Raw genomic sequence first — 15,224 nt, 5'->3', positions numbered from 1 at the left:
TTCGCAGCAATGGCTTTACATTGGAAAAATTCAGATTCATGAAGGATATAGGAAAGCACTGGTTTGGTAATAGAGCTGTGGACGAGTGGAACAAACTCCCGAGTACCGTCATAGAAGCTAAATCGTTGTGTAGTTTTAAAAATAGAGTGGGTGTGGGTGGGTGGGAGTTGGACCTGACTAGCTTGTGCTACTAGGTGGGATGCCGTGCTTCTCCCTTAATTAAGTGACTTGTCTGACCTCACTAGGTCAAGGCATTGGCATAAGCTGGTGGGAGAAATGGACCTGCGTCGCATAGGCCAGTAGGCCTGTTGCAGTGTTCCTTCTTATGCTCTTATGTACACTTGCACAACATGTTCGGCACTGCGTCAGCGACAGTGCTCTCTCTAGCGTGCAGCGTCTTATCTTGGACATCTGCGCATGCGCACAACGGGGAAACACCGAGTCGCTGGAACTGTGAAGTACACTGTGAAGTGCACAGTTCCTTACAAGGGACTTAATGTTTTCTTCTCCACCATAGGAAAAAACCTAGCGAGCAAAATCCCAACCTCAAACACCCCTCCAAAAGACTACCTTACTGGCACCTACCCGAATACACTATTCCTAGCTCCGACCAACCCAACAGAAGTCTCACTCATCATCAACACACTAAAAAACAAGGCAGGAGATTTAAATACCTTATCACCTTTATGTACAAAAATGCTTCTCAAGTATTGTCACCAATTATTGCAACACTCTTTAACAAATCCATTGAATCCTCCACCTTTCCATCAATTCTCAAAATAGCGAGGGTCACCCCGATCCACAAAGGAGATCAAGCAGACCTGAATAACTATAGACCAATATCTAACTTACCTCTGCTCTCTAAAATCTTTGAAAAAATAATTCATAGGCAGATCTATGCCTACCTCGTCTCCCACAACATACTCAACCCCTGTAAGTTTGGATTCAGGACAATTAAAAACAAGAATGATGCTATTAAACACATGCTAGAACTAATATATTACGCTCTCGAGAAGAAAGAAGTCCCACTGGGAATCTTCAATGATTTACCTAAGGCTTTTGATACAGTCGACCATGATTTGTTGCACATAAAATTAACACACTGTGGTATAAGAGGGCACCCCCTCAACTACCTAAAGCCATACCTTAGCAACAGAAGCCAATGTGTACACTAATGGAGCTCACTCTTCCACACAACCAATTACAGTTGGGGTCCCACAGGAAAGTGTCCTTGGCCCACTACTATTTCTCACTTACATCAGTGACCTACCAAATACTCAAACCCATATTATTTGCAGTTGACACTACATGCGTCTTCTCTCACCCAAGCCCAGTCATACTAGCCAACACTGTAAATGCTGAATTACAGAAAATATCTACCTCGATGATTAACAAGCTTACTCTCAATATTGACAAAACCTATTTCATTCAATTTGGAAACAGAGCTACAAATGTTCCGCTTAATATAATGCTAAACAGATCACCTGTCACAAGACTCAGAGAGAAAATTCTTAGGAATCCACTTTGACAGTAGCCTCAAATTTTAGTCAAATATACAACAAATTACCAAGAAAATATGTAAGACCGTAGGCATACTATCAAAGATACAGTACTATGTTCCACAATCAGCTCACCTTGCCCTGTATCACTCACTCATTTACCCCTATCTCACCTATGAAATTTGTGCATGGGGTTCAACAATAAACCATTTCAGACCACTAATAACCCAGCAAAAGGCTGCAGTCAGAATGATAACAAAATTCCCACTGCAGACAGCATACTCCACCAATATTCAAAAGTCTAAATCTGCTCACCATTAAGAACATTCATACTTATTATTGTGCCCACTACATACATAGAACACTACACTCAAATATAAACCCTCCACTCAAACTTATCCTTACCAACCTTAACAGGACCCACGACCATAACACATGACGCAGATCACTCTTTGATGTTCCCTGAGTCCATCTCACACTATGTAAAAGCTCTATGCACATAAAGGGCCCAAAAATTTGGAATTCATTACTAGAGAATACCAAAGGAACCCTGTCTGTACATCAGTTCAAGACTCTTCTTAAAAACCACCTACTCACCTAATAATATAATTATTAATATTATTATTATTATTATTATTATTATTATTATTATTATTATTATTATTATTATTATTAGCAGTAATGCTCCAAGGAGACCTTTTCTCTCCTTCCTCCAACTTTTCATTTTTCTCTCGCTCACAACTCCAGAATCCGTCATGCACTCTGTTTTAAGTTTTCAACGCTGGTGTATGGTAACCATGGCCAGAGTCTAGGAACGACGTGCAAGTGTACAGCTGAACCCAGTCTCAGCATCCTGGAATGGTTCTGATAACATCCCAACCCTCAACAGCACAGCAGCAAACGTTCACCGAACCCTCAACGGCACAGCATCAAACGTTCAAGTAAATAGGTGCAAATTTCACCATATTATGTGTAAAATTTAGTCAAATTTTGCTTTCTGTTCATTCCGAAACGTTTCGCCTACACAGTAGGCTTCTTCAGTCGAATACAGAAGTTACGCAGGAACATTAGAGATGTGAAGACGATATAATCAGTCCATCACCCTTAAAGTCGTAGATTTGAGGTTGTCAGTCCCTCAGCCTGGAGAAGTTCAGTTCCATAGTCAGGAACTTATCTGAAGATCAAGCGACAATGCGGAGAAATAAAATACTGTCGGTATTGTATACCATTTTGATATTCATCCTGTCAGACACTGCAACACATGGCATCTTGGTACAGAAAACACCTTGGACAACTTTTTCAAGTGAGAAATGTTTGATCTGAGAGGGACGTGACCTCTCAGTGGTTCCATTCTCACTACTACTACTCAGCACCTCTCCTTCCGACAATATTTAAGTCTCCGCACTGTCACTTGATCTTCAGATAAGTTCCTGACTATGGAACTGAACTTCTCCAGGCTGAGGGACTGACAACCTCAAATCTACGACTTCAAGGGTGATGGACTGATTACATCGTCTTCACATCTCTACTGTTCCTGCCTACTTTCTGTATTCGACTGAAGAAGCCTTTCTGTTTATCACTATCAAAATATATTTCTTCCTCTTGTGAATGGCTTCCGTTTTTAATGGTTATTTTACCGTCCACTTCAGTTTATGTCTGGCCAGGTTTATCAGTGGAATAAATTTTTAAAACTGGAATCGATGGATTTTTTAATCGAAATGAACTGTCTTAAAAGATATTATTTTCGAGAGTTTTAAATCTAATATAAATGCAAAAAAAAAAAATAAATAAAAATAAATAAATAAATGAAAAATAAAAAAAGAATAAGGCAGTAATTTCGAAAGTTTCAAGCTTCTTATCCCTCACGTGGAGCTCACTCACGTGGAGCTCACTCACGTGGAGCTCACTCACGTGGAGCTCACTCACGTGGAGCTCACTTACTTGGAGGTCACTCATGTGGAGCTCACTCACGTGGAGCTCACTCACGTGGAGCTCACTCACGTGGAGCTCACTCACGTGGAGCTCACTCATGTGGAGCTCACTCATGTGGAGCTCACTCATGTGGAGCTCACTCACGTGGAGCTCACTCACGTGGAGCTCACTTACTTGGAGGTCACTCATGTGGAGCTCACTCACGTGGAGCTCACTCACGTGGAGCTCACTCACGTGGAGCTCACTCACGTGGAGCTCACTTACTTGGAGGTCACTCATGTGGAGCTCACTTACCTTGAGGTCACTCATGTGGAGCTCACTTACCTTGAGGTCACTCATGTGGAGCTCACTTACCTTGAGGTCACTCATGTGGAGCTCACTTACCTTGAGGACACTCATGAGGAACTCACTTACCTTGAGGTTACTCACGTGGAGCTCACTCACGTGGAGCTCACTCACGTGGAGCTCACTCATGCGGAGCTCACTCACGTGGAGCTCACTCACGTGAAGCTCACTTACCTGGAGCTCACTCACGTGGAGCTCACTTACTTGGAGCTCACTCACGTGGAGCTCACTTGGAGCTCACTCACATGCATCTCCATCACGTGGAGCTCACTTACCTTGGGGTCATTTATGTGGAGCTCACTTACCTGGAGGTCACTGACATGAGAGAGCTCACTCACGTGGAACTCACTTACCTGGAGCTCACTTGGATCTCCCTCAGGTGAAGCTCACTTACCTGGAACTCACTCATATGAGGGAGCTCACTCACCTGGAGCTCTCTCAAGTGAACCTCAGTTACCTGGAGCTCACTCTAGTGGCTAAGGTCACCCCAGTGTTTAAGGTGACTCTGGCTGATCGTACTCCTGTGGCTAAGGTCACCCCAGTGTTTAAGGTGACCCTGGCTGATCGTACTCCTGTGGCTAAGGTCACCCCAGTGTTTAAGGTGACCCTGGCTGATCGTACTCCTGTGGCTAAGGTCACCCAAGTGTTTAAGGTGACCCTGACTGATCGTACTCATGTGGCTAAGGTCACTCCAGTGTTTAAGGTGACCCTGGCTGATCGTACCCAAAAGTTTTGAAATATTTCGCCAGAACTCTTGCTAACTTGTGTGAGGCGCTGCAAATACCAGACGTGATGGGTCTAATAAGCACATTTGGTTTATGGGTTTACGAGACATCCTCAACACCTTCAAAACTCATCAACACTCTAGAACTTACAACTAAATTTGCTCTAGAAGAGGAGGAGGATAACTGTCATAATGGTATCTTGCCGGTTACTGTACCAAGATACCGGCAAGTACGGTATCTTATTGTAGATGGATGGTTCAGAGAACCGACATGTTGTTAAATTAGACACATGTGCAACTCTTGGGTATCTTTATTGAGGAAACGTTTCGCCACACAGTGGCTTCATCAGCCCATGCAAAGGATAAACTTGAAGAACAGGAGGAGAACGAGGTAATCAGTCCATCAGCCTTGAGTCGATGTGGTCAGTCCATCAATCTTGATGACTGATGGACTGACCACATCGACTCAAGGTTGAGGGACTGATTACCTCGTTCTCCTCCTGTTCTTCAAATTTCTCCTATGTATGGACTGATGAAGCCACTATGTGGCGAAACGTTTCCTCAATAAAGATACCGGTATCTTATTACAGAAAACATCTTCGATAGCTTTTCTTGCCTGCCCACTAGTTAGAGATGAGAAGTGATGGATTTGAGACGAATCTGTCCTCTCATAATATTATTACATTACTTCCAGTAGTGGGCTGCGCCTCACCTTTGACAGTATATAAGTCTTCACACTGTAGATGATTCATTTCCTTTGTAACTTGTGAGTTCATTACCTTTGTACCTTGTTCAGTTATCAAAACTTTGGGGTCCAGTCCCTGGATCAATTATGTACTTTCGTAATCCTTTGACTACCTCCCACAGGATGGGTATGGGTTGCATAAAGAACATATTAAACTAAACTGTTGCTTGGGCTTAACATTGTTCTAGACTATGGAGCAGAGCTCTCCTGCAGGCTCAGGACTGAGCACCTCAAATGTATGTCTTCAAGAGTGTTGGACCGATTACCTCGTTTTTACATCACTACTGCATCTGCTGCCTTCTCTGTATTCGACTGAAGAAGCCTTCTGTGTACGAAACGTTGGGTAATAAAGATACCTAACTGAATCATATTCACTCTTAGTTAATGCCATTATTAGACAGATATGTGATTTGTCAGCAGACAGAAGAAACTGTGTGCGCCTCTGTACAGAAAACTGAAAATTTTGCACTCTAAAGGAGTCTACAGATATTGAAGGTAAGACTCAACTATTAGCATTCATTCACCACATTAGTAATGATGAACTACTAAACCAGTTTTTTATAAAGAGCCTGAAGAAGAGCAACAGGCCAAGATATATTCACTACGCTAAGAAAGTACTTGGAAGCTGTTGGTTTGTCATGGAAATCCTGTGTATGAATTTGTACAGATTGTGCTGCATTAACAGTTGGTTCAATGAATGGATTTGTATGATTAGTGAAGAGAGAAAACAGTGATGTGATGACAACACATTGCTTTCTCCATCGTGAGGTGCTGGTTGCAAGAACAATCTGCAAGTAAGTTGCAGGCTGTACTAAACTAAATTGTAAAAATGGTAAACAAAAAATGTAGGCCAGATAAATCACAATTGTTTGGCAAACTATGTGAAAAGTTGAGGCAAAAGGTCTGCTGCATGTCCAGGCCCCTTGCATACAAAACCTCTTTATCCTCTTCCTCCATCCTTTCCTAGGACTACCCCTACCCATCCTGCACTCCACTACAGATTTATACACCCTCCAAGTCACTCTACTTTGCTCCATCGTGTCTAAATGACCAATTCTCCTTAATAACCCATCTTTAGCCCTCTGAATAATACTCCACATCTCCTAATTTTCACACTACGAATTCTCAGCATAATATTTACACCATATACTGCCCTTAGACACGACATCTCCACTGCCTCCAGCGTCCTCCTCGCTGCAGCATTCACAACCCATGTACTAGAATCTACTAGAGTATAGTGGGTACCACTATACTGTAGTACATTCTCTTCTTTGCCTCCGTGGATAACGTTTTTTGTCTTCATAGATACCTCAATGTACCACTCACCTTTTTTCTTCATTACTTCTATGCTTAACCTCGTCCTCCATAAACCCATCTGCTGACAAATATCTGAATACATTCACTTCTTCCATACTCCCTCCTTCCAATGTGATAATCACCTTACTCTTATCTGTGTTCACTTTCAACTTTCTACCTTTACACACCCTCCAAAACTCGTTCACTAACCTTTGCAACTTTTCTTTAGAATCTCCCAAAAGCACATTATTATCAGCAAAAAGTAACTGTGTAAACTCCCATTTTGTATTTGATTCCCCATAATTTAATCTCACCCCTCTCCCCAACATCCAAGCATTTACTTCTTTTACAATCCCATCTATAAATATGTTAAACAACCATGATGACATTACATATTCCTGTCTAAGAACTAATTTTACTACTAGGTAATTTCGCTCTCTCCTATACACCCTAACCTGAGCCTAACTATCCTCGTAAATACACTTCACAGCATTTAGTAACTTACCACCTATTCCATATACTACTTGCAACATCTGCCACATTGCTCCTCTATCCAACGCACCTTCCCTACACTCACATCCTGCTCTTCTTCACTCCTAAAAGATGTTATACCTCCCTGGACAATGCGTCAAATTACTGCCTCCCTCTCTTCATCAACATTTAACAGTGCCTCAAAATATTCCCGTCATCTTCCCAACAACTCCAACTCCCCATCTATATATATATGTCATATAGGCTTTCGTAACCTATATATATATATATATCTGTTATTTGCTTTTCTTTTGAACTCCCTCATACCTCTTTTATATATATATATACATATATATATATGTCGTGCCGAATAGGCAGAACTTCCGATCTTGGCTTAAATAGCAACGCTCATCTTGCCATATAGGACAAGTGAAAATTTGTGTATGCAATAATTTCGTCAAAATCATTCTGAGCCTAACGAAAAAAATATATTTCATTGTGTTTGCTTAGTACTAAATTATTGTAAACGTATTTAAAATATATTTAGTTGGGTTAGGCTAAAATAAATTGCTCTTGTTATAATAAGGTTAGGTAAGTTTTCTAAGATTCTTTTGGTGCAAAATTATAAATTTTTACATTAACATTAATGAAAAAAATATATCTTTAAACGTATAAGATAAAATTTTAGAAAGGACTTAATTTTAAATGAGTTCTTGCTAATTGACCAGTTTTACATATTCGGCACGACATATATATATATATATATATATATAATACATATATATATATATATATATATATATATATATATATATATATATATATATATATATTTATATATATATATATCAGCAACAACACTGCGCTAGCCAAGGATTCGAACCCATGTTGTACTGGTCTGCCTCATGGTAAGCGAGAACCACATGACGCTTTAAACCACAGGACCACCCAACCCTACAAGAATGGCGCAGCCAGCACACAGCTAGCTGTTCAGCAGCCATCCGAGGGCATACGGACGTATGGGAGCTTCTAAGCTAATTTCATTCTCATCCCCGTTTGGTGTACTAGCGTCACGAGCAGCATTTATATATTATTGTAACCACAAACAAGTGGTATTGATCAATAACAACACTGCGCTAGAGTTGTAGATGAATGGTTCAAAGAACCGATACGTTGTTAAATTAGACACATGTGCAACTCTTGGGTATTTTTATTGAGGAAACGTTTCGCCACACAGTGGCTTCATCAGTCCATACATAGGAGAAACTTGAAGAACAGGAGGAGAATGAGGTAATCAGTCCCTCAACATTGAATCGATGTGGTCAGTCCATCTTCAAGTTTCTCCTATGTATGGACTGATGAAGCCACTGTGTGGCGAAACGTTTCCTCAATAAAGATACCCAAGAGTTGCACATGTGTCTAATTTAACAACATATCGGTTCTTTGAACCACTCATCTACAATCCTGTCAGACACTGCAACTTCTTGGTATCTTAATACTTAGGAATTCTTCGCTTGCCTAACCCTTGGGCACGACCTACTTCCACATTGGACAAATGTGACACCACCTATGACTGCTGCACCTCTCCTGCCATACGGTTTATAAGCTGCTTCTCCGCTTATATGCCGTATTCTATTCAAGATTGATGGACTGACCACATCGACTCAAGGTTGAGGGACTGATTACCTCATTCTCCTCCTGTTCTTCAAGTTTCTCCTATGTATGGACTGATGAAGCCACTGTGTGGCGAAACGTTTCCTCAATAAAGATACCCAAGAGTTGCACATGTGTCTAATTTAACAACACTGCACTAGCCAAGGATTCGAACACATGTTGTACTGGCCTGCCTCATATTAAGCGAGAACCACTTGACGCTTTAAACCACAGGACCACCCAACCCTACAAGAATAATGCAGCCAGCACACAGCTAGCTGTTGGGCCGCCATCCGAGGGCATACGAAGGTGTGGGAGTTTCTAAGCTAATTTCATTCTCATCCCTGTTTGGTGTACTAGCCTCACGAACAGCATTTATGGTTACAATAATATATAAATGCTGCTCGTGAGGCTAGTACACCAGACAGGGATGAGAATGAAATTAGCTTAGAAGCTCCCACACCTCTGTATGCCCTCGGATTGCTGCCAAACAGCTAGCTGTGTGCTGGCTGCACCATTCTTGTAGGTTTGTAGATGAATGGTTCAGAGAACCGACATGTTGATAAATTAGACACATGTGCAACTCTTGGGTATCTTTATTGAGGAAACGTTTCGCCACACAGTGGCTTCATCAGTCCATACGTAGGAGAAACTTGAAGATCAGGAGGAGAATGAGGTAATCAGTCCCTCAACATTGAGTCGATGTGTTCAGTCCATCAATCTTGAATAGAATACGGCATAGGAGCGGAGAAGCAGCTTATAAACCGTATGGCAGGAGAGGTGCAGCAGTCATAGGAGGTGTCACATTTGTTCAATGTGGAAGTAGGTCGTGCCCAAGAATTAGGCTCGGATATCGGCCCAACAGCTAGCTGTGTGCTTGCTGTGCAATTCTTGTAGGGTTGGGTGGTCCTGTGGTTTAAAGCGTCATGTGGTTCTCGCTTACCATGAGGCAGGCCAGCGATCTTGGCTTAAATAGAAACGCTCATCTTGCCATATAGGACAAGTGAAAATTTGTGTATGCAATAATTTCGCCAAAATCATTCTGAACCTAACGAAAAAAATATATTTCACTGTGTTTGTTTAGTATTAAATAACTGTAAACAAATCTAAAATATATTTAGTTGGGTTAGGCTAAAATAAATTGCGCTTGTTATAATAAGGTTAAGTAAGTTTTCTAAGTTAATTTGGTGCAAAATTATAAAATTTTTATCAACATTAATGAAAAAAATATATCTTTAAACGTATAAGAGAAAATTTTAGAAAGGACTTAATTTTAAATGAGTTCTTGCTAATTGACCAGTTTTACATATTCGACACGACATATATCTGACCTTACCATCAATTGCTGGTTTCTCAGACTTGATCAGGGGCGGTAAGGTCGGTCGAAACGTCTCTGCAAAAAAAATATATATATAATTATTATTGTTCTTGCTGTTGCCAGTAGTAATAGTAATATTTTTATCATTATAATTATTATTATCATCTCCTGTGTGTGTGTGTGTGTGTGTGTGTGTGTGTGTACTCACCTAGTAGTGGTTGCAGGGGTCGATTCACAGCTCCTGGCCCCGACTCTTCACTGGTCGCTACTATACCACCAACAATACCACCAGTCCGATAACATTCTTCTTTGCAAATATACAGGGTCTAAAGCCAGCAACAAACAACAAAATACCTTTCATCCGTGGACTGCTTGCAGAGGCAAAGGCAATGTTCGCGGCTTTCACTGAGACCCACATTGTCACTTGTTTGCACAGAACTGCTTAATGCCTCAAATGATGTAGTGGAAGTTTTAGCAGTAAAGGTCGAGAACCAAAACCTAGTCATTGTGGTAGTTTACAAGCCTCCGGATGCAACATCCCAGCAATTCCAGGAACAGCTGTTAAAAATTGACCACTGTCTGGAAAATCTTCCAGCTCCTGCACCCAACATCTTGCTCCTGGGGGATTTCAACTTAAGGCACCTAAAATGGAGGAATATAGCAAATAATATTGTTGCAGTAATAACACCAGGAGGCAGCTCTGATGAAAACTCACACTCACACGAGCTTTTAAATCTCTGCACAAAATTCAATTTAAACCAGCAAATAATAGAGCCTACTAGACTGGAGAATACACTAGACCTCATATTCACTAACAATGATGATCTGATAAGAAATGTCACCATATCAAAAACAATATACTCAGATCACAACATAATTGAGGTTCAGACATGTATGCGAGGAGCCCCAGACCGACAAAATGAGACTAGTCACGAGGGAGCATTCACCAAATTCAACTTCAATAACAAAAACATAAAGTGGGACCAAGTAAACCAAGTCCTAACCGATATAAGCTGGGAAGATATACTAAGCAACACAGACCCAAACTTATGCCTAGAACAGATTAACTCGGTGGCACTCGATGTATGCACAAGGCTTATTCCTCTAAGAAAAAGGAGGAGTAGATGTAAAATAGAAAGAGACAGGCGCTCCCTTTACAGGCGACGGAAAAGAATAACAGAGCGGCTAAAAGAGGTCAATATATCTGAAATGCGCAGGGAGACACTGGTCAGAGAAATAGCAAGCATCGAACTTAAGCTAAAAGAATCCTTTAGGAGTCAGGAATCGCGGGAAGAACTAAAAGCTATAAATGAAATCGAAAGAAACCCAAAGTATTTCTTCTCCTATGCCAAATCAAAATCGAGAACAACGCCCAGTATTGGGCCCCTACTTAAACAAGATGGGTCCTACACAGATGACAGCAAGGAAATGAGTGAGCTACTCAAGTCCCAATATGACTCAGTTTTTAGCAAGCCGCTAACCAGACTGAGAGTCGAAGATCAAAATGAATTTTTTATGAGAGAGCCACAAAATTTGATTAACACAAGCCTATCCGATGTTATCCTGACGCCAAATGACTTCGAACAGGCGATAAATGACATGCCCATGCACTCTGCCCCAGGGCCAGACTCATGGAACTCTGTGTTCATCAAGAACTGCAAGAAGCCCCTATCACGAGCCTTTTCCATCCTATGGAGAGGGAGCATGGACACGGGGGTCGTCCCTCAGTTACTAAAAACAACAGACATAGCCCCACTCCACAAAGGGGGCAGTAAAGCAACAGCAAAGAACTACAGACCAATAGCACTAACATCCCATATCATAAAAATCTTTGAAAGGGTCCTAAGAAGCAAGATCACCACCCATCTAGAAACCCATCAGTTACACAACCCAGGGCAACATGGGTTTAGAACAGGTCGCTCCTGTCTGTCTCAACTACTGGATCACTACGACAAGGTCCTAAATGCACTAGAAGACAAAAAGAATGCAGATGTAATATATACAGACTTTGCAAAAGCCTTCGACAAGTGTGACCATGGCGTAATAGCGCACAAAATGCGCGCTAAAGGAATAACAGGAAAAGTCGGTCGATGGATCTATAATTTCCTCACTAACAGAACACAGAGAGTAGTCGTCAACAGAGTAAAGTCCGAGGCAGCTACGGTGAAAAGCTCTGTTCCACAAGGCACAGTACTAGCTCCCATCTTGTTCCTCATCCTCATATCCGACATAGACAAGGATGTCAGCCACAGCACCGTGTCTTCCTTTGCAGATGACACCCGAATCTGCATGACAGTGTCTTCCATTGCAGACACTGCAAGGCTCCAGGCGGACATCAACCAAATCTTTCAGTGGGCTGCAGAAAACAATATGAAGTTCAACGATGAGAAATTTCAATTACTCAGATATGGTAAACATGAGGAAATTAAATCTTCATCAGAGTACAAAACAAATTCTGGCCACAAAATAGAGCGAAACACCAACGTCAAAGACCTGGGAGTGATTATGTCGGAGGATCTCACCTTCAAGGACCATAACATTGTATCAATCGCATCTGCTAGAAAAATGACAGGATGGATAATGAGAACCTTCAAAACTAGGGAGGCCAAGCCCATGATGACACTCTTCAGGTCACTTGTTCTATCTAGGCTGGAATATTGCTGCACTCTAACAGCACCTTTCAAGGCAGGTGAAATTGCCGACCTAGAAAATGTACAGAGAACTTTCACGGCGCGCATAACGGAGATAAAACACCTCAATTACTGGGAGCGCTTGAGGTTTCTAAACCTGTATTCCCTGGAACGCAGGAGGGAGAGATACATGATTATATACACCTGGAAAATCCTAGAGGGACTAGTACCGAACTTGCACACGAAAATCACTCACTACGAAAGCAAAAGACTTGGCAGACGATGCACCATCCCCCCAATGAAAAGCAGGGGTGTCACTAGCACGTTAAGAGACCATACAATAAGTGTCAGGGGCCCGAGACTGTTCAACTGCCTCCCAGCACACATAAGGGGGATTACCAACAGACCCCTGGCAGTCTTCAAGCTGGCACTGGACAAGCACCTAAAGTCAGTTCCTGATCAGCCGGGCTGTGGCTCGTACGTTGGTTTGCGTGCAGCCAGCAGCAACAGCCTGGTTGATCAGGCGCTGATCCACCAGGAGGCCTGGTCACAGACCGGGCCGCGGGGGCATTGACCCCCGAAACTCTCTCCAGGTAAACTCCAGGTAAACTCAGACTTAAAATGTCTTTGAATACTAACAACATATTTAAATGATAATACTAGAAATTTCAGAACCAAATTGAATAAATTAGGTAGAAAAAACTCAAAAAGTGAACGCTATGTAAACTGCCTGCCGTAGTTTATTTATTTAAATTATTGTAAATTTATCTAAAATATATTTAATTGGATAAGGCTAAATTAAATTGCGCTTGTTATAATAAGGTTAGATAAGTTTTTTCACGGTTCTTTTGGTACAAAATTATTAATTTTACATTGACATAATTGAAAAAAATATATCTTTAAACGTATAAGAGAAAGTTTTAGTAAGGACTTAATTTTAAATTAGTTCTTGACAAGTTACCAATTTTACCTATTCGGCAGGACACACACACACACGAACGCACACAGTGAAGAGGCGGGGCCAGGAGCTCGGACTCGACCCCCGCAACCTCAACTAGGTGAGTACAACTAGGTGAGTACACACACGTGTGTGTGTGCGTGTGTGTGTGTGTGTGCGCCACTAACCACAATCTTCAACACATCCCTTAAAATTGGGCAACTACCTGAGGTATGGAAGACGGCAAATATAGTCCCCATCTTTAAGAAAGGAGACAGAAATGAGGCTCTAAACTATAGACCTGTGTCACTAACATTTATAGTATGCAAAGTCATGGAGAAGATTATCAGGAGGAGAGTGGTGGAGCACCTGGAGCGGAACAAGCTTGTAGACGACAGCCAGCACTGATTCATGGAAGGCAAATCCTGTGTCACAAACCTATTGGAGTTTTATGACAAGGTAACATAAGCAAGACATGAGAGAGAGAGAGGGGTGGGTTGATTGCATTATCTTGGACTGCAAGAAGACCTTCGATAGAGCTCCACACAAGAGATAAGTGCAGAAGCTAGAGGATCAGGCACGTATAACAGGAAGGGTGCTGCATTGGATCAGAGAATACCTGACAGGGAAGTGACAGCGAGTCATGGTACGTGATGAGGTATCACAGTGGGCGCCTGTGACGAGCGGGGTCCCACAAGGGTCAGTCCTGGGACCAGTGCTATTCTCGGTATATGTGAATGACACGACGGAAGGGCTAGACTCAGAAGTGTTCCTGTTTGCAGATGATGTGAAGTTAATGAGGAGAATTAAATCAGATGCAGATCAGGCAGGACTACAAAGAAAACTGGACAGGCTGGAGGAGTGGTCCAGCAACTGGCTCCTAGAATTAAACCCCGCCAAATGCAAAGTCATGAAGATCGGGGATGGGCAAAGAAGACCACAGACTGAGTATAGGCTAGACGGCCAAAGACTGCAAATCTCACTCAAGGAGTAAGGTCTAGAGGTGAGAATAATACCGAGGTCGTGTCCGGAAGCACACATTAACCAGATAACTGCTGCAGCATATGGGAGCCTGGTAAACCTGAGAATAACGTTCTGATACCTCAGTAAGGAATCGTTCAGGACTCTGTACGCTCTGTACATCAGGCCCATAATGGAGTACGCAGCACCAGTTTTGAGCCCACACCTGGTCAAGCACGTCATGAAATTAGAGAAAGTGCAAAGGTTTGCAACAAGGCTACTTCCAGAGCTAAGGGGAATATCCTAAGAAGAAAGGATAGGGAAATCGGCCTGACGACACTGGAAGACAGGAGGGTCAGGGGAGACATGATAACGACATACAAAATACTGTGTAGAATAGATAAAGTGGACACAGACAGGATGTTCCAGAGATAGGACACAGAAACAATAGGTCACAATTGGAAGATGAAGACTCAGATGAGTGAAAGGGATATTAAGAAGTATTTCTTCAGCCACAGCGTTGTTAGGAAGTGGAACAGTCTGGCAAGTGATGTAGTGGAGGGAAGCAAAATACATAGTTTTAAGATGAGGTATTATGAAGCTCGTGGAGCAGGGAGAGAGAGGACCCAGTAGCGGTTGTGAAGAGGCGGGGCCAGGAGCTGAGTCTCGACCCTGCAAGCACAAATAGGTGAGTAGACACACACACACACACGC

This window comes from Cherax quadricarinatus, chromosome 9, assembly GCF_038502225.1.
Source record: "Cherax quadricarinatus isolate ZL_2023a chromosome 9, ASM3850222v1, whole genome shotgun sequence".
Lineage (NCBI taxonomy): Eukaryota > Metazoa > Arthropoda > Malacostraca > Decapoda > Parastacidae > Cherax > Cherax quadricarinatus.
The sequence above is the reverse complement of the archived record's forward strand: the minus strand, read 5'-3'. Positions refer to the sequence as shown.